Genomic DNA, 20215 nt, shown 5'->3' with positions numbered 1-20215 from the left:
TTAGAAATTGAGGCATAACAAAGGATGATATCAACAAATACTCCACTGTATACTGGAAGTTATTCAACTGGGTCTCAAACTGTCTTAATAACTTATTTTGGTGAGGTCCCTGTTGTGAGGGGTTGGAGAGAGGCTACGTGGTCTTCATGTATGTGCTAACCAAACAATGTGCTGATGGAAACACTGAGAACAGATGCAATGAGAATTGCCTCTGATCTTTCAGATGAATTTTTAGCTTCCATCTCCTACATGACCAAGCTGCTAAGTAAGAGTCACATGCATGGATACTTGAGCAAAAAGCTGTTGCTTAATATAACAATTGTGCTTAGAAATGTTCTGTATTTGTCGATCCAGCAATTTGCCCTCTGCTCATGCAGCTCAGTTTTATTTGCAGTGGGGCCCACGTGGGTTGCCTTGACCCTTCTGTGCTTTAGCCTGTGAGCTGAGGACAGGGAGAGTGCTTGTGTGACCCCTATTGGAGGCTGCTGAGGAGATTTTCCAGGACTTAGATCTAATGCATACATGTGTTATATGTAGAATCTGTAGTTACAAAATAACTGGAATTGTAGTTATTACTTTAGCATAACTTTGGGGTGATTATAATGTGGTAAATGCTTTTGGCAGAGATGAAGCAGACACAGATTTTTATTTCAGTATTTAAGCAGATTTACTGAAACTGTAGAAGCATTCTTATGATTTAATGTAATTTTTTTTGATAATTCTAAAATATGAATTCAGTATAAGTGTACCTGAAAAAGCCTCCTGCAACTGATATTCTTTACTGCAATAAAATAATGTTCTTGCTGTCTTTGTGGTGTTACTCAAGAAGTTTAAACTCGCATTGACAAGGAATTATGGTCTGCTCTCTGGAGGTTTTCTAGTAGAAGTGGTAGACAGCATTGTTCACAAATTTGATGGCAAACATCTTCAAAGTTCTATTGGTAGGGAAGTAAAAAACCTAATGAACCTTTAACTATAGTTGTTTATATTCTTCACTTGTAGATCTGCGTTTTCTCACCTTCTCAATGTTGGCAAACATTTTCAAAAGAAAATAGTGTTACTATATTGAATCCCTTTTTATGATGTCTACATGATCCAGTTCTTTCCAGTTACATTTGAATATGCGGTTTTACAGAAATACGCCATTCAAGTATGCTGGGTTTAACTTGCTTCCCTGACTTAAATAATCCTTGCGTTTCAAATGCAAAACCTAATTCTCTTTACTGCTTGACTACTCCATCTTCTAGCATGAGCTTTCCAAAGTGTGTTTAATTCCTTCCACTTAAAAAAAGAATTAATCAATATTTTCCTCGTCATGTAGGCATATATTTTGTTCCTGTTGACTGCTGTTGCATGCCGTTGTTGATTCTTAGCAGCAGGAAAATGGAATTAATCAGCAGCGTCTCTTTTCAGACTTTGCTTTCAGCTGTTAGGTATGGTAGTTTGCAGACTAATGCGGTGATGTTCTGGCTTCAAAATGCTATCTTCTAACAGTAAATTCCATTTCTTCGTCATAAACCTATTGTTGTTATGGATTTTTTTGTTCTCTGGGACAAAGTTGATTGGTAGTTTCTCTCTGGCCCATTTAAATGTTGGAAGAAATTGGATGCCCGGTTCTTGCCATTTTGGCAATCTCACAGAAGGGTTAAATTACACAGCAGGTCCCGGCTTGCCAGTTGTATGAAAATACCTTTGTGCAAAGATAAATCAACAAATTCTGTAGTATTCTTGTACCTAGTCCTGCTGGACAGGTACAGTATTCCTTTTGAAGAAGGAAGCTTGCCAGATTAGCAAGTTTGCTGTTTTTCCTTGCTTTTTGAACTTTTGACTTTCTCAGACAACATGCTTTTTAAACCATTTCAAAATGTTTTAGTATGCTGTATCTGAAGGGGGAAGAAAGTAACTTGATTTGTGTGTATATATATACACGGAGGTGACCTGGCAGCAGCTAGCTGTTTGATGTTTTAGCTTTTACAAGATGTCTTTTATTTGTTTTTCCTGAAAGACTTAAAAACCCTACTCTCAAATGTGGGAGTTGGAGTTTTGGTGTTTATTGTTGTTGAAGTTTTTTCTTCCCTGGGAAAGTTTTTTAATCATTACCTTTATTGTGCCCAGTTTGCTCTTGGCAGTATATCAGAACAATGGACTGTGATCACTTTAGAAATGCCTCTGTCACCAGTGTTGGTGCAGCGCACAAAGGCTCTTGGTTCCAGCTGACCCCCAGCAGCTGTCAACATGCTACAGCACTGATGAGTGTTCTACCGCTTGAATTCCTTGTGGGATCAATGTTGCTGTTGGTTGGCAAGACTTCTTGCCTGCTTGAAAAGTCAGACTTGAATTTTATTGGGTAGAGGAGCCTGTGAGAGATTGGGGAAGATGCTTAAAATACTGCTTATAATGTATGACTTTGTATAGATTTTTGCTGTTTTACAGTGGTTGGATTCTTCTCAAAGAAGGGTGTTTGAAGTGAGTTTGTGCCTCCCTGGCTGTGTACAGTCATCTATCCACCCAGGAGCTTCTTGGCATAGTGTATTTTTATATGTTATTGCTGCTTAGATGTCCCCCTTAAAATGATTAATTATATGTACCATATTCACATACTTGAGGAGAAGAAAAGGGTTTTTTTTTTCACCTCAGTTGTCAGAAACATAATTTTCAAGGTCTGCTCTCTAAAAGTGTACGGGTGTGTGGCCAAGAGTTTCTCAAGAATGCAGAGGAACCTTGTTCTTTCCTGCTCTATATATGTTAACATGGGTAGATGGGAGGCAGTTACAGATAGTAGATACACTATCCTGAGAAATGGTTGTATAGTAAAAGAAAGGATTTAGAACTGTAGTGCTGAGATTTGTCCCTTTTATTTATCTGTTTTTATAGGCATTGCAATTTGTAGTAGCACAGTTTGCATTTGTGCCTTTATTTCTGTCAAGTGTTGAATGCTATTTGGGAAGATAGACTTGAAACATCAGAGGAAAGTTTTCTAGACAAAGCCTTGAAGTGCTAATCATTGGGACTTATTTCTTTTTTCCTTTCTTCTCCACACATTGAAATTTAGCTGACCATAATGATGCTCATTTCTCTCAGCTCATTTCTTCAGTGAAATTGTACTGGCAGGCTAGCTGAGAGATGGATTTAATAAGAAATTGATTACAGTTCGTAGGATTATGTGATGTTGTTCTGAGAAGTTATTAAATGCTGCCTGGGTATTTAAAGAAATATGGAAAGATGCTAATTCTGGGAGGCAAGAATAAAGAAAACCTTCTTGTCAGAGTTGGTAATTGCAATACTCTTGCCTGTCTGTCAAATAATCCTGAATGTGCTTGCATTTCTAGAATAAGGGAATTGCTACCATACCAGAAATGTTTGGGTACTGCACACATACAGAATGAACAGCAGTGAATTAAAAAGAGATACAAACAGGGTATCTTGGGGCTGTTTGAGTGCTTCCCCTTTATTTTCTGGGGATCAAGCTCTCAAGTGGGAGAACCAGTGCATCTGTACAAGTAAGTAGCTGTTGCCATCTTGAATTTTGCTCTTTTAGTCTTTTAGTGAGAGTCTGGGTAAGACATCTGGAATATCCTTCAGCCACTGGGTTGCAGGTGGTAGATCTCTAATACTTGGAGTTGATCACTAAAAGGTTGTGAGTATAAGGGTTGAGTATAATTTGGTATATTAAGCGTAAGTTATTAAAAAAATGTCTTAAAAGATTTTAATGTTTTTTAGATTGTACCATAGCCATAGCTGGGGTGTATGTCAGCTGTGTTGAACCTCTTGGATGTTGGTTAACTTGTCACTTGCTTAATTTATTTGCCCTGCAGAGTCTGTGAATTACTGGTCACATAATGATGCCAGAGCAGCAATGAGATCTGGCACTGCAGGCTTAGGTATGGTGGAACTTTTTCCTTGCAATAAACATGGATTTATTGCATTTGTGCATCTGTTGTAAAAATATTCTTTGTACTGTGTGAACTGTACAGATTGATAATTTAATTTTTTGATCTGTGTAAGCAGGTGATGTTACACTAATCCTATTTTATCTCCAGTGAAATAAGAGGCACCATGTGTATGATGGAAGTTTGGCTGTATCTGTTGGTGTTCGTGTTGCAAGTACATGTTTGCTTTCTGGATGTTCCCCAGCTGTTGGACATACAGTGTGGACTTTCTCTTGGTAGTTTGGGGACTTTGGCTTCTGTTTCTTTTTTCTTTCCCATTCTGATCTTTTGTCTTCTGAAGGAGCAAATTGGTCCAATTGTTACTTTATATGACATGCTTGATTAACTTTACAGACTGCTGCCTCTGCTGACAGTTCAATTAGGAATCCACGTGTTTGTGTGCTCACAGATCAGAGTGTAATTATGCTTTCTCAATTGATTTTGATTTTGAATTTTTGATTGAGTTTGATACTTCAGTTAAATTTTCTTACAACTGACTATTCACATCCTTGCAAGTGAGGAGAGGAGGGAGTATTGCCAAGTGCTACATGCAAGACTATTTCATGAAACAAAATCTATTAAATTAGCTGGCTGCCTAGTATGCTTCTCAAAATTTTCCAGGAGGTATGAAACTATAGTGCAAAACTCCTGCAGGCATCTCTGAGATAAAAGATCTTGACAGCTCTAGTTAAGATTATCATGTATCAGTCTTTAGCTTTAATTTTATTTTGCACCGGAACAACAAAGAATATAAAACAATATGAAAGCAATTAAAGACTACAAAATATAGCACTAGAATGTCAGGAAATGGTAATGCTCTGTTAACTCAGCAGAATAATACTGCCTTGCCACACTTTGTAGCTCTATGAATTGCAGTGAAATCTTAATGACTACTAAGTTAAGGCAGAGAGTTTCATTGGTATTTTAGGAAGGGGGAAGAACGTAATCATCACACAAACAACTGGAATACTAAAACCATAAACTTCCTAATTGTATTTTACATAGACAATTGCATAGCAATTTTTAACAGAAATTTTGAGAGAAATGGAATTACCTGTATCTGCTGTTAAAGTCTGCATTTCTCCGTCTGTGCAGTTAATTATGATAAGCACAATTAATGATATTTTAAGTGTCTAAAGGTTGTTCTGTAAGTCTTCATTGTTTTGTCCATGTGTCAGTGTTCCTCTAAGCCCCAGTCTTCCCCAGTCTTCCCCCAGTAAAATGCTCCCTTTGATTCTGTATGAGTGACTTGACTTCAGTCTTTATGTAGTTCCCTTCTGGCAATTTCTTTGATTGGACCCATCTTTCACACTTCACGTAGGCAGCATTCTTATCCGGTTTTCATACAAAAGAAAATCCCTAAAGAGTGAATCTGTGTTAAATAAAGTAGGCTTCTAATAGTCAGTGTGTCAGACTGACTGGAATGTGATAGCTGTTTTATGCATTCTGGAGCTACAAAGTAGCTGGAGAATATAGAGCTGATTCAGACAGATTTATAGCTGCTTTGCCTCACTCAGGGCAGCAAGACCTGCAGTTTATTTTCATTATTGATACTTCATGAAGTCTTGAATTTTCTCTTCCTTATTCCACCCCCCCCTTCAAATACATATCTATTTCTCCTTTCTGTGTCCATCTGGTTGACAAATTCAGATGCAGCAGCTCTGAGGATGTTTAGGACTGAGATTAATTTTTAGTGAAAGGATCCTAAAAGTGCATTTCCCCCCATTGTGCCTGTAACTTCTCATTTTTCTGTCCAAGTGAAGCCACAACCGCCTGAACAAAGATGGTACTACTTGCCTTCTGTTTTTTGCTACTGGGAATGAAGCCAATTGCCCCCAGGGGAGAAAGTGGCTTCCTATCAGTAGGGATATAGATGATGGCTTTGAGAAAGAATGAAAGCAAAGTAAGTTCTTCTTTGCTGTGAGATAGCCTATGGCATCTGTCCTTCTGAGAGTGTTAGTAAACGGCAGCTGTTGTGGAAAGACGGCAGTTGTTTTAAAAGGTTCTCTGGAGAGTATTATTATTCTTCATTTTCTCAAGAGCCATGGGAGAAAATTACTGCTAAATCTAAACTTTTCTCTATTTCACTAAATAAACTGTAAGATGCTAATCTTAAATATACATGCATGGAGATGATTTGGGGAGCAATTCTGGTAGCACATATTTAAAGAACTTTTTACATCCTTTGAACTAATGAACTTTTGCAAATTTTTTTTAAAAAATCTGTTCAGTACTGAACGAATAAGTCCTGTAATTCCATAGGGGGTAGTCATAGTTATGCATGACTTTATATCTTAGATTTAAGTACTGAATTCCTTCCCAACTATTTGAAGCCAGGGTAGTGGATATCTAATTAAGTGACCTACTTAAGCTTTCCTTGTGTTGGTCACTCACTACATAGCTCCTGTGGAAGCAGTATTTAGGCAGCTTTTTTCCCTTTTTTTATTTCTGCAACTGAGGTGCAAGGTTACATTGTGATTGAGGATTACTGACTACTTAAATAATTTGCTGCTCAGTGGATTCTCTAGAAGCAGTACGAGTGGGTCGCATCAGAATAAAGCAGAGCAAGCTGACAAGTCTGTGTGTACTGCAGTGCAGAGCAGATGTACTTGAGCTTGATTTAAGCTGTTGTAGCCACGGTAACACAGAGTTCAAAGTAAATGCTTTGGCAGTTGGCCTACACTCATAAAACTGGTCTTTACAGGTCCTCTAGCTCTCCTCTAATATCCCTCTTCCTCCTTTGTTGGATAATGTCATTATCCAAGCTGTTCATTCAATCAGTAAAGGTAGTGTATGTTAAGTTTATGTTTATCAGGCATTACAGGCACTTATTTACTCTTTTGTGTGGTAATACTCTGTCATCAGAAAGTCCCTGGAACTGGCACCCTCTCTGGGGTAAAGGTGGACATTCGTGTCCTGGAAAGCTGAAGAAATTAACCCTCTTCAGTATCTTTCCCAAAAGTAAATCCTGCTGAATGTTACTAATACAGTTCAATTTCAGAAGTGAGATGCCTTGTCCTATCTTCTGTAGTTGTAAGTAATAGGAATGCCAGACCAATATTCTACACATATGTGTGTGGAGATGTGAACTAATGTAAGTACTTTGGGTTCATGTATGTATATATTCTATGTTCCCATCTGGCCAGGCTGCTTCTTGAGTACAATATTTTTGAAAATAGAATCCATATTCAAGTATATCAATGCAGTTGCTAATGTTACATATAAAAGTACCCAAATTCTTCAATCTGTCATTGATCTGTGATCCTTACAATGATTTACCATTGGTAAGTGTATTGCTGCATCTTCCCTTATGAGTGATAACACTGCTTCTAAATATCATTTGAAGAAATCCCTTTATAATGGTGACTTGTACACACCTGCTGAAAGAAACACAGAAACTTATTGGTCCTTGTGCTCTTCCCTGAAGCATCTCATACAGATGTTTGTTCATTTTCTTGGCATCTGTTGAATGGAGAATTGGTTGAATGGTTGAAAGAAGACAGCTGGATACTGATAGGCCTGGAGCTGCCTTCCATTTTTTGAAATGCGACAAAACTCTATACCCCTAAGTGTCCCACAAAAATGGCATCACCCTAGACACTAACAGCTAGATCAGACAGGAACCAATCAGGAAAAAAAGATTGCTCAGAGGAGCTGAGTGCATTTTTCAAAGAGTAAGTGGAACTGATACTGAGAAATAACTGTCTCCTTGAAATATTCCCGTGTCCTATTGCTGTTCAGCTTTTATTAGGTAATAATAATAATAATAATAATAATAATAATAACAATAATAATAATAATAGTAATAACCCAAACCAACTTACAGAGAGTCTTTTATTTGAGAAATGTATTTAAATTCAGTTTTAATAATTTAATTTTTGTGCCTTGGATAATATCAAGTTTTATCATACCATTAAAACTTTCTGGTAGCTATCTGTAGAAGCAGCCTGTACTTCCATTGTTTTGCTGGTTCTGCTGCTAAACAGCCCTTTCCAGTGAGCCTGGTCCTGCTGTGGGAGTGCTGGTCCCTTTATCCATGCCTCACTATATATGTCTGCTGTACAGCCCTCTCCTTTCACATAGGACCACATCTTCTCCGACCCACAGATAGTCCTGATTCCTGGCCTGGTGCTTCTGTTTGGATTTGCCTAGGGAGTGGTCCCTCTGTAAGGAGTGCCCCTTGGGCACTGGACTTTGGACCATTTGGTAGGTCTGTCCTAGCTGTGGCAAGTAGGATGGGGGATCAGAAGCTAGCTGAGCGCCACTAGACTTATTTTAGAAAAGAAGCCTAAATTTGTATTTTGAAGATTATTTAGTGACATATAATTAACATAAAATAATGCCCTGAATTCTGTCAGATTGCTTTGTTACTGGCCCTTCTCTTCTGTGTGCAGAAGGTTTTACTTGTAAATCAATGCCAGATTATCCATATATAAATATAACATTTTACGTGTAAAAATAGAACAAGCTCAGTTTCAGCAGTGTTGGAATTGATCACTTATTTCTTCTATGTGGGCTCTTGCTAAAGCACTGGTTTTATGACATGTGATAAGCTGTTGAAATAAAGAGCATGTTGTTTTTAGCAGGAGCCAATAATTTCCTAATCTGTTAGGGTATTTGGATTATATTTCTGAGGTTGTTCAGTAAGGATTTTAGGGCAGAACTTTATGATTTCAGGCTGTTTTTTAACTCTGAGATCTGTTTTTTACAACTCGGGGGCGGGGGGGTGCTGTTGTTTAAGTCACTGAGTTGAAACAAAGGCACCAATTTTGTCAATATTCAGCCCCCTTTTTTTCCAGTCTTCATAATGTTTCTTTGTATGTGGTGTCAGCTGCTCACTATTTAACCATGTGGAAAAATGGGCTGGCATTAAGTAACTGGGTTCTGCTCTAAAATGCAAAACTAGAATAAATCTTAACAGCCACTGCCAGGTAGACAGTATGTGGTGATGGGAGCAAAGACTTTGCTGGTAGTGTTTTGGAAGACTTCAGGCTGTTTCTTTGCTTATGTAAAACAGTGGTCTTTGTTTGGCACTTCCAATGGTGCTGGGACTTTTGTGTAGCTTCATTGATTGGTTCCATGCAGTGGAAATCTGACCTTTAGCAGATGTTTAAGAAACTGCAAGCGTTCAGAGTGATGGACACACTAGACAGTTTTTTCCTTATGTTAATGAGAACTTCCATTAGATTAGTAACATGTGTGACAATGTTATGCTTTTAAATTATTAGTAAACTTTTGGAAACGAGGCAGATTTTCCTGCAGAATAGAGCTGCATCAAATAATTTATTTTCTTATATGCATCATTTGGGTTATTGGTTGGCTAATGGAAATATTTTGATAAGTAAGTAATATTTTGATAAGTAATATTTTGATTGTAAGTGGTGTGGGTTTTTCTTTTTGTAATAAAGACATTTAGATTTTAAGTAAGTTTTAGTTTGACTGTATTTTTCTAAAAAGATCAGTTTTAACTGATGCTGTTATAGCATCAGTTTGGGATAAATGCTTTCAAAGAAAAAAGAACAAGCTTAAATGGGCTGGGGAGGGTGAGGCAGCAGTGAAACATATCCCATCTGGAGCATTTGGCTTCGAACAGGATGTTGCATGACTCCATGTGAAGTCTGCTCTCACGAACAGTATCCTAAGCAATGCAGGAGATTCAGCTGCTTAGTGGTGGGAGTTTAGCATGAAATGAGGTCTGTTTTCTCAAACTCCAGCAGTTAAGAACTACAGGAAAGAGGTGGGACTTAATAAGAGATTTATGTGTTGAATAACTCAACACCAGCGTTTGCCAGATTAAACCCTTTCCTGCAGGTGCTGGCTTTCCTCAGATGTCTGCAATTGTTTTTCAGTGTGATGCATTTGGAAAGAATAATTATTTAAAGGATTAGAGGTTTAAAATTAAAACAATGCAATTACCAAGTTGTCTATTTCTGGTTCTAAATTAAAAAATGAAATAATTGCAAGAGGATTGATCTTGTCTTGGCATTAGATATCCTGTATACATATGTGCTTTTTAAAAAAATTTTGACTGGGTGGAGTTGTAAAATTTTTATCATCATTTTGGGTGCAGAAAACATGCTAAGGAGATAGACTGTATTGAGAGCAAGGGGTAGTCTTGACAACCAGTCCTGCTAGCGTGGACTCTTGGGCAACATGTATTCTGTGAAAAGATGTGGTGGTTGTTGTTTTGCTTTTGCTTTTTTTAGCATGAGTATTAGGAGGGAAGGGTAAGAGAAGCCACACACATTACAAAGCCTTACAAATCTTTGCCTTTTGCTCTCAGTGCTCAGGAACACTGAATTTTTCAAGTGCTATAGAACTTGTCAGGTATGTCTCTATTTTATGATTCCTATGAATTTGTGTGAAAATTCCTTGGCAGCTCATTTTGTTATCTAATAATCTGTCTACCAAATGAGATGAAGCTTTTTGTGCTATAGCTAATATTCTGATTCCTTTTTATAAGCAAATCTAGCAAAGTTATCCCTGCATGTATGCAGGACATTTAATGTTGCTTCTGGGCCTGATCTAAACATGAGGTAGTGGGAGATGGTGGAACTGAACTGAGTTGATTCCCCGAGTGGGTGAAGTATTTGTTCATCTGGTTCATCAGTGGTGATCTTCCCACCCTGAGAGGGAGACAAGAAAATATGTTTTAGCTGTGGCATCCTTTTTTTTTAATACTGGGAAGTAAAGGCTCTTGATCTTACTGGTTTTGTGGGAAGTGAAATGCATGGCAGAAAAACATGGCTATTTTTCCCCCCTTTGGCCCTCTATTAATTTTCATACGTGCACTGAATAAAAATATTGGTATATGTACTTGTCTGAAATGCTGGCAACTGTTGTCTACTCAAAGTAGATCAAAGTTGCAAGCTTGTAGGTTTCAGCTGTTCTTAAAACTCTTCATAATTATGATATGTGTGTTATTTGTATTACAGTGACATAACAATCAAGAAGCTGTAAAGAATCCAATAATGAGCATTACTTTCAAAAGTATTTATTGCATATTCCTTTAATTTATCGCAGTATTAATGTTTGTTGACTGTAGGAGACAGACCTCTCTGTCTTGCATTTTTGTCTTGAATGCTAAATGGACTTTTTCACATGAGTAATTGTTCCTTTCTTATGCACAGTAAGTTGATTGCAGCAGAAGGTATATTTTACATACAATTCACAAGGAAATGAGACTGACTTTTAGAAATAACATCCAGATTTTAAACAGTTTATAGAGAGAAGCAGAAGGCATTTTGTAGTGCAAGGTAGAAACTCTAGTTGTCATTCCCTGATATGTTTTGAAAACAGATTCACTTCTTTATCACTGTCAATGAAAACTGCAGTTATCTGATACCACAAATAGTTCTTCAGCTAATGACTTTAGTCGAAAATATAATCTTACAGTGTGTTCATTTTCCTGAAGGGAACACTCATGTCCATTAACGTGAACAGTAATTTTGTTGCTCATTCCCTAAGGGAATGGGAACAAATGTGATGTGACTGTGCTCTATCTTGTCTTGCACTGATTTATCATAATATAGCAAAATTGTCAAATTCTTCGCTGCAGGAAGGCTGAGTTGCTTGAGGTACCTGTGGAGGCCATTGAGGCACTACCTAATTTCCTATGTCTTTCCAAAAATCTCGTCTGTATTCTGTGTAACTGTAGGTGCACAATCAATTGCAGTTTGTGGGATGGTTTTGTTTATTTTCAAGATGTTTTTGGATTCAGAGAGCTTGGAGTAGATAAAGTTGTGCTAACATTTGTTACAAAAAAGGACTTGGTTACATTCATACTTTTTTTTTTTAAAGATTCTGAGCATAAGTGATTATTGGAATTCTAGGAGCTACTCAGAAAATAAACTTGCAAATACAGATGGGTACTGAAAATTTGGGGGAAGTTGTCCCTCATTTTTTGTGTATAGAAATGGTTGACTCAGGGGATACAAAAAATTGTATCTCAATTTTAAATAAGCAAGATGATAGTGGGGAAGTAAAGGGGAAAAAAGAGGAATTAAAGAGTACCAGTCCTCATTTTGTGGTACATTTATTGTATGTATCATTTCTAGCATTAAAAGCTGTCTTGGACATACGGTGAACCTTGTTCTGCTCCAGAAACTTGACCAGATTATGAGAAAAGTATGTACAATTCTGAATTAATATATTTTTTTTATTCTCTTCTCTGCAGCATTTTCAATTGCAGGGAGGATTTTTTTTTTTAAATCCCAGTCACAGCCCTTATAGTTGCAGTCTATAAAACCATTGTGCATAAACAAACTTGTTTTAAAAAAAATTTTCATCACAATCTTCTTTAAAATGCCATTTATTCAAAAATATTATCCTTGAGGGTGCGGAGGAGCCCGCCGAGCTTCTCTCCTGGAAGCAAGACACCTTTCACTCAGAGAGAGACAATGTATCGCTCCCAGGGCTCTTTGAGTTAGTTATGTTAAACTGTTGTGTCCCATTGGTGTTCCCCCCTGCTGTCCCACCCCGATACATGTATCTCGGGCTCCCCCCGCCCCTCTCCTCCCCCATAAATACCCCAGGTTTTCCCCTGTTGGAGGGATTCGCTGTTGCCGGCACCCTTCGCCGAAGTTCTGCCTGAATAAAAGGATTTGCCTTGGTGGAACGCTGGACCAGCATTCTCGTCCCTGCTTCCTGTGTTGCCTGCCTGCCTGCCGCCGAGCCGAGCTGAAATCACTTAATTATTGCTGAGCCTGAGCTGGAATCACTCGACTGCTCGAAGCTGCTCACGCGCTTCGACCCGGCCCTTCTTAGGGCCGTTTCTCTAGAGAAGTCGCGGTACTCCGGGCTTTCCGTCGCCGCGGCAACTGGCGTCCCAAACGCGGGGCCTTCGAAGGAGCCCGGAAGAAGCGTCTGCCTGCAGTTTTAACTGCGAGGCGAGCTGCCACTCGAGCCACCGCCCCTCGAGGAAGCTTCCTTGCGTTTTAGCAAGAAGCGATCCAAGAGGCTGCGACCGGGACCCTCGTCTGACCATCTGGGGCAAGGAAAGCCCCTGAGGACCGGCCGCCAGGTGACCACCTACCCAGCAGCTTTTTTTTAGCCCGCCAGCATCTGCCAAAGAGAAATTGTAAGTCTATCCCGTGAGAGGTTTCTTTTTTCGGGCTTTTTTTTTTCTTTTTTTCTTTGCTGTTTTACTGCTGGGTGGGGAGTGAAAAAGGATGGGGAATGAGTCCTCTGTATGGAGACTGACCCCACCTGAGAGGGACTTTTATATCCAAGTTGTGAATACCCTAAAAACGGGAAATTTTAAGTTTTCTAAAGGGGATTTAAAAAGATTTATTCATTGGGTTTTTAAACATTTTAAGATTAATTCGGACTCTGCTAAATCAGGAATTTTTTGGGCTAATGTGGGAAGAAAGTTATATACTTTCTATATAAAGCTAAGGGAGATTTTTCTGTTACAAAATTCTTTCCTGTGTTTCAAAATATTATTTTCTCATTGGAAAAAGAGGGAAAAAAAGAAGAGGGAGTTTTGGGTCCCCAGTTAAACCCCCCAACCCCGTCAGCCCCTCCAAATGACCCCAAACCCTTTTCCCTATCTGAGAGCCAGTTGGCGGGTAGACATTGCCTCAGGGCACAGGGCTGCTGCCGTATCCCTGACACCTTCCCACCGTCTCTCTACCCGTGCAAGGGCAGCAGTGGCCATGCCGCTCTGGGTCTTTCCTCTACCCTCTCCCCTATGCCCTCACACCCGGTTGTGTTCCCCCCAGTTCCTAGCGTTAGCACAGATGGCGACGGCAGTGTGGCCAGCCCCGCCATTTTGTCCCACTCCCACCCCGGTTTTCCCGTCCTCGATGCCCAAAATGGCCGCTTTCCCGCCTTCACCCCTTCTCTTCCTGCCGCGTCCTGTTCCCCCCCCCCCCCCCCCCCCCACTGCGTCGTTGGGTGTAACCGCGTCGGGCCCCACCTCATCCATCAGGAAACCTTTCCCCGTCGCGGACTCCGCTCCTGTCCCTTTGTGCCGGGGCCCCGTCCCCAGCGGCCTGCCCACCCCTGGGTCCCTCTGCCCCGGAGGTCGGGGCGGCTCCGGCCAGAGCAGGGCCACGCCGGCTTCCCCACGCAGCCACAAAAAGGCCAGCTCTAGGCACCCGATCCAGCCCCCCGCGCTGCTAGCAAGCGCCCCCCATCTCCACTAGGAGATGAGAACAGTGAATCTTATTCAGATTCTGACTATGAAGACCACTGGGCTGAGGTGCAGAGGGAAGACACATGGGCAGGGAACTCAGCTCTGTCCTGAAAAATACTTGCCTTTCCTGTAATAATGAAGAGACACAGGACAGCGGCACAGGTTTTGCTGCATGGGAGTCCCTTCATTATAGGGAACTGCAGGAACTTTGTAAAGCTGCCGAGACAGATGGCAGGAGTTCACATTTTTTTAAACACTTGCTAGAAGCCTCCTTCTCTTCCCACATCATGGTCCCTCATGACATCAAGAATATTATGAACTGCCTTCTCTCCCCAGCTGAGTACATGTTGTGGGAGAGGCAGTGGAAAAAACATTTAAAGCAATTGGCAGATGTTTATGCAAGGGATGCTAACAGACCTAATTTTACTTTAGAGCAATTAGCAGAAGAAGGAGATTTCCAACAGCCCCGAGATCAGGCCTGGGAATTGCCTGAAGCAGCATTACAGGATATAGCTAATGCTAATGCTAAAAGATATCTCTTTTTACCACCCCTGATGATAAAGTGCCAACGCAGTGCTTCACCAGTATTAAGCAAGGGGCAACTGAGTCTTTTATTAAGTATATTGATAAGTTAAAAGTGGCCATTGAAAAGCAGATAGAGAGCCCTCAGGCGCAAAAGGAATTATTAGTAAAAATAGCAATGGCCAATGCTAATCCGGAGTGCAAAGCAGTTTTGCGAGCCCTCTCACTTGACCCTGAACCAACCATAGATCAGATGGTTGAAGCCTGCACCAAACACTCCTCTGCCTCAAGTGAGAATAAAGTGGCACTTGCAGTGGTTAAGGGAGTGGCAGAAGCGATATCTGGAGCTTATGCTGCAGACCCCAACATAAATTGTTGTTTTAATTGTGGTGAGCCTGGACATTTTTTCAAAGACTGTCCAGAGAGACATTCTATACAACCACCAGCCCACCAACGGTTCCCCAGACAGAACTGGCATTCGGGAAACTTCAAGCAGAGCGCGGAGTGGCCCCGCACTTCGACATCAAATCAAATGCCGACCCATGTTGGACGCCAGTTCCCGCGGTGACGGAAAGCCCGGAGCACCGCGACTTCTCTAGAGAAACGGCCCTAAGAAGGGCCGGGTCAAAGCGCGTGAGCAGCTTCGAGCAGTCGAGTGATTCCAGCTCAGGCTCAGCAGTAATTAAGTGATTTCAGCTCGGCTCGGCGGCAGGCAGGCAGGCAACACAGGAAGCAGGGACGAGAATGCTGGTCCAGCGTTCCACCAAGGCAAATCCTTTTATTCAGGCAGAACTTCGGCGAAGGGTGCCGGCAACAGCGAATCCCTCCAACAGGGGAAAACCTGGGGTATTTATGGGGGAGGAGAGGGGCGGGGGGAGCCCGAGATACATGTATCGGGGTGGGACAGCAGGGGGGAGCACCAATGGGACACAACAGTTTAACATAACTAACTCAAAGAGCCCTGGGAGCGATACATTGTCTCTCTCTGAGTGAAAGGTGTCTTGCTTCCAGGAGAGAAGCTCGGCCGGCTCTTCTGCATCCACATTGCTGTTGTGACAATGAGTGTCTGACTTTTTAATAGTAAGTAACCAAGAGATGGCTAATGCAGTAATTAAGGTGATCAGTTTGGTTCATTAGAGAGCTTCTGATGTATACTCATTGCCAATATTTTGTTCTTATGTCTTTACTTCCGGCCTTAAGCAGAAAAGGTTTGATTGTGTTATCTGATGGGCCTGTTCTTCTGTTGGTCTTACCAATGGATCTATTCTTCCTCCTTTGGAAAGATCTTTGAAAGGAATTACTAGGGGAGCTGAAAATGCATAACATTTCATTGCCTTCACTTTTTTGAGTTGAAGTACATTGGATATTTCTAGGACAATCTCTAATTAACAAAAGATATGGTGTAAGCTTTAAAACAATCATGCAATTAAGGTGAAAATCAAACATTTCTCTGTAGTTTGAATGATTGTGATAGTGAAACAAGTTAGTTAATAAGATGTAAAAGGTTAAATGATCTCACATTTTTGATAAATTTTCTTGGACAAAAAGTGATGTTAGTTGACAGAGCAAAAGTTTCTCTTATGAATAACACTTAACTTGTTTGTTAAGACAAACACATTGAAAGAATTTTCATATATGTATCGTGAGTGATTTCTGTAACCTTAAGTGATTTTCACCCCTGTTTTCCTGAAGCTTTTCTGCATCAGTAATTCTGTTTATTTGAAGCCATTCATCCTGAGGTGTAGCCTTAGCAGCTGCAACAACAAAGCAGACAGTTGTTCAGAGGAGCTCGTCTTTGTAGTTCTATGATCCAGCGCAATTTGTCTTGTAACACCTCAGTTGCACCTAAGAACCCACCAACATTCAATCTGCAATACATTCAGTGTCATGTTAACATAATCTCAGTTCCCAAGGAATTTGTGGTCAGAGGAGGCAACACAGGGCTGAATTGGTTGTACTCTTGGTCTAGAGAATGGATATGAAGCACAGACTTTGCGACTTGTTTGTTGTCATGGAATGAGGCCAGAACCTTCCAACTCAGTATCAGTGACTGAAGTTTTTGATTTGTTTTTTTTGGGTTTTTTGGTTCTTTTTTTTAAAAAAGCTAAACATAGATGAATTACTATTAAAAGACTTTTGAAATACTTTGACAAAAGGTGAGTGCTTTATTAAGTTGGGACCAGACTGTCCACATTGCTAATGTCTTCATTCTGATGTAAACCATCTTCTGATGCAAAATGGAAAAGATTATTTCCTGAATTACTTATCATGCTGCTGTATTTCTGAATAATTCACCTATTATTTATAGAGGTGTAATTTTTTTTTTGCTCAGACATTGAGATATCTGTGACTCAGGAGTGGCCATTATGGCAAAGAGGAAATTGAGGATGTGGATTAAGACAGTCTGAAACACCAGGAAGCCGTGGTTACATTTCCTCTCCTGCTCCCAAAATGTTGCTTAGCTTTGATAGGCTGTTTTCTGATATGTTTGCTCACATATGCCACCAGTCCTGCTCTTAATCTCCTCTGGCCTTTTAGTAATTGTTGGAGATATATCAGTTCAGAGTTGAATAAACTTTGATCCCAGTTTGTGGACATTTATGAGCTAGCAAACTGTGAACTGTAATGACCCAATTCTTTGTAAAATCTAGCCTTGCAGTTTGGTATGCAGATGGAAAAATAAAAGAAAATCATGTAGACCTTAAAAGTCTATTTTAATCCTTTGAAGCTTCAACCTCTTGAGTACGGATCTTACTTTTCTGTCTAATGCTGCACTTAACCTATAGGAAAGACGTTAACCTGGGTAAATTTTGTTTATGAATCTTTTATTAGCAGGTGTCTTCAACTTTTTCATTACATCAGGAAAATTATATGTACGTGTTTTTCAGTGAGTGACTCTCCAGTGTGAAAAACTAGACAAGTGTAAAGGAAACAGAGATGTAGTACTGAAAGATGACATGTAGAGGAGGTTGAAATTAAAAGGCTGGAGTGGTAATATGAAGCTGACTCTTAAACAACAAAACAGTAAATCAGCTTGTGAGATAGCACTGAATACAGTCACAACACTACAAGAGAATACTATAACTATTCAGATTTAAAAAAAAAAAAAAATAGAACTTGAACAAAACAGCCAAAGTCAAGCATCTCTGCATCTTAGCTAGGAGGAACTTAGAAGCTGTCGTTATTGTTCTGCTTTGAGGTGGTTTTTCCAGGACCAGGAGAAACAGTTTGCAGTGTGGTTATAGATAGCATGTGAAGTGGAGGAAAGAAGACAGCAAATTACTGTTAAAACTGTAACATGTTCTTCTCTAATAAGAGATAAAGCTTTAAAGTAATTGATACAGTACACTAACTTCCCTACTCAAATATCCTAGTCCTCTTATAATGGAAAAAAGGCCTGGAAAATATCTGCAAAGATTTTAGCAGATGATCAATGAAGTAGATAAATATTTCACTAACATTTTGTCTTGCTTCAGAAGATTGATTATTGTTACTATTACTGCTATTTTCTCATCCGCTTGCTGAGATTTGTTTGTTTGACTTATTGCCTAAGGTAAACAGTCTTGATTACAATAGCAAATACTGTATTGTCAGAATACAGAAAATTACCATTTTGTAATTGACAACAATTTATAAAAATTCCAATATACTGTCTCTTTTTGGTTGCTGAATTTTTCGCTTGGTTTCCTGGTTACTCTTGGAATAGTCCTCCATAGTTCTCTTAATTCCTGTAAGATAACGAAGGAGAGCAAAAACTTGAGTTTGTCTCCTGGAATTTTTTCTGTTGTTATGAGCTAGGCCTTGAGAAAATGTCTCCAGTACAAACAAAATCTACTGGCCAGCTTCCTCTGGTGATTTGTCACTATGCTAAGTATTTGCTGGTATCTTTTTGATATCTCTGGCTTTATCTGACAAAAAAGAAATTATTTATGAGCCCACTCCTTATTTGTTTGTCTTGTTGTGTGGAGGATGATGTGGGCACGCAGAGCAGTTGAGAGGCACTTGGCCTTTCCAAGCCTGGATTTCAAAGTATGAGTATGAACAGTTCATCTCAAAATCTTGCTTTTCTTTTACAGTCTCTCTTCTGTTTCACTTAAAATAAAGATTTGCTGTTCCAAATTACATTGTTTAATCAGTGTCTGCACTGTGGATTTGGGAGGATGCCACTTTTTCTAACAGTATATAAATCAGGTTGAACCTCTGTCGGGGTAGATGCTCATAAGTACTTTTAGGTCCTTAGTCAGGGTTAGTCCTCAGTCAGGGTCAATCCTTTGAAACTTGGAAAGATGGCTGTTTTGGCTCCTCATCTATTTAAGATGGCTGATTGGATTGTCTTGGTAGAAATAGGGAAGGTCCTGTGCTTCTAGTCTCTTGATTCCCTTTAGCAGTGTGTCAGGTTTGGGCTATTCAGGTGGAGTGAGACATCAGAAAAACTCAGGTAACTGTAGCTTCTTGCTAATGTCCTGATCATCTCCAAAGGGCCAGCTTTTTTGCATTTAGACTGTATGTTTAGACTCTCAGGAGGACTGAAGTTGAGCTGTTTCCCCACGAGTGGCTTTTCAGCCATACCTTGCTAGGTAAAGCAGCAGCCAGGTTGTTTGGTTAAGTTTCCTGCTTCAGGAGAGGCAGATTTCTGTTTCAATCTCAGATTGGGAATGAGGAACAATAGCAATTGATGACTTCTGACTAGGAGGTGACCTTATTCCTTTCACCATTCACTTTAATTTAACCTCTTGTAGTGCATTGTGGTTGCTGATGGCCGGGTGGACAAGCTTTGTCTTCATTAATGAAGCATTACATTGTAAAAATTTACTTAAATCTATTAATAGTTAGTGTTTTAAATAGTCTGGCAGTTATTTTTTGTTGGTTTTAGTTATATCTTCAAATGATAGATATATGCAGTCTAAAGTCAGCATAATCTTTTAAAATTGAAATTTAACAATAATGTTTCCTTATTAAGTGTTAAGACAGGTGTTGGTCTTTTTAGTATGACATTACTAATGTTAGTATAAGCACAGATTAATTGCTTTTAACAAGTCATCTAAATCATGGAAGTTTTTTAATTGGCTTTTAGTTTACCCTATTTAAAATCACATCTGATTTGAAAACAAAAAACTATTTTTTAAATTACATGTGTAGGTTTCTATAGTATGTGTGCTTCCTAACTACTGTTTTTAGACATGATCATTTAGAAATCTAGGTATAGTAAAAGTTTCCTATGTTGCGTAATAGTGAAAAGAATTAGAAAGATTTTTTTCAAGCCTGAAGGGCCAGGAGGTTTTTTTGCGATGTGCTTATTTTACCTAGTTATGATTCAATAGGCTGTGATTTCTTAAAATGGTAAGTCACTTCTATTTCTCACTTGGGATAAGTAATTCAGTACATTTCTGGAATTTAAACATCTTTCAAAGGGTCTACTTGACTTTGGTTTCTTTGTAAGTCTAGTAAAGTCATGATTTAATTTCTGGTTTGCGTGTCACTTCACTTTGCTGTTAAGATCTGAATTTGGAAAAAGATTTGAAAAATAGGTATGTCAAATAATTTAAACACAGTGATTTAAATAGCTTGTAAAGTAAAACTTGGCACTTCTATAGATTATCTTTTTATCAAAGAGAAGGGGGTTTTT

General features: G+C 39.4%; 1 protein-coding gene across 6 annotated transcripts in view; it reads left to right on the top strand.

The window, feature by feature from the left end:
- The window catches only part of JMJD1C (jumonji domain containing 1C), a 174845-nt gene that overhangs the window by 35167 nt on the left and 119463 nt on the right, over positions 1-20215 (top strand). For 2 of the 6 annotated variants that reach the window (XM_086899816.1, XM_086899808.1), the window contains exons 1-2: positions 12480-13008; positions 15601-15669. The exons of 3 other annotated variants lie outside the window; for them this stretch is intronic. The gene's annotated coding sequence lies outside the window, so the exon portion shown is untranslated. Of the gene's footprint in view, positions 1-12282; positions 13009-15600; positions 15670-20215 lie in introns of those variants that run through there. One more of the 6 variants, XM_086899810.1, reaches the window with a different exon arrangement.

Source organism: Cyanistes caeruleus, chromosome 8, assembly GCF_971803275.1.
Source record: "Cyanistes caeruleus chromosome 8, bCyaCae1.hap1.1, whole genome shotgun sequence".
Lineage (NCBI taxonomy): Eukaryota > Metazoa > Chordata > Aves > Passeriformes > Paridae > Cyanistes > Cyanistes caeruleus.
This window is presented reverse-complemented; position numbering and strand designations above follow the sequence as displayed.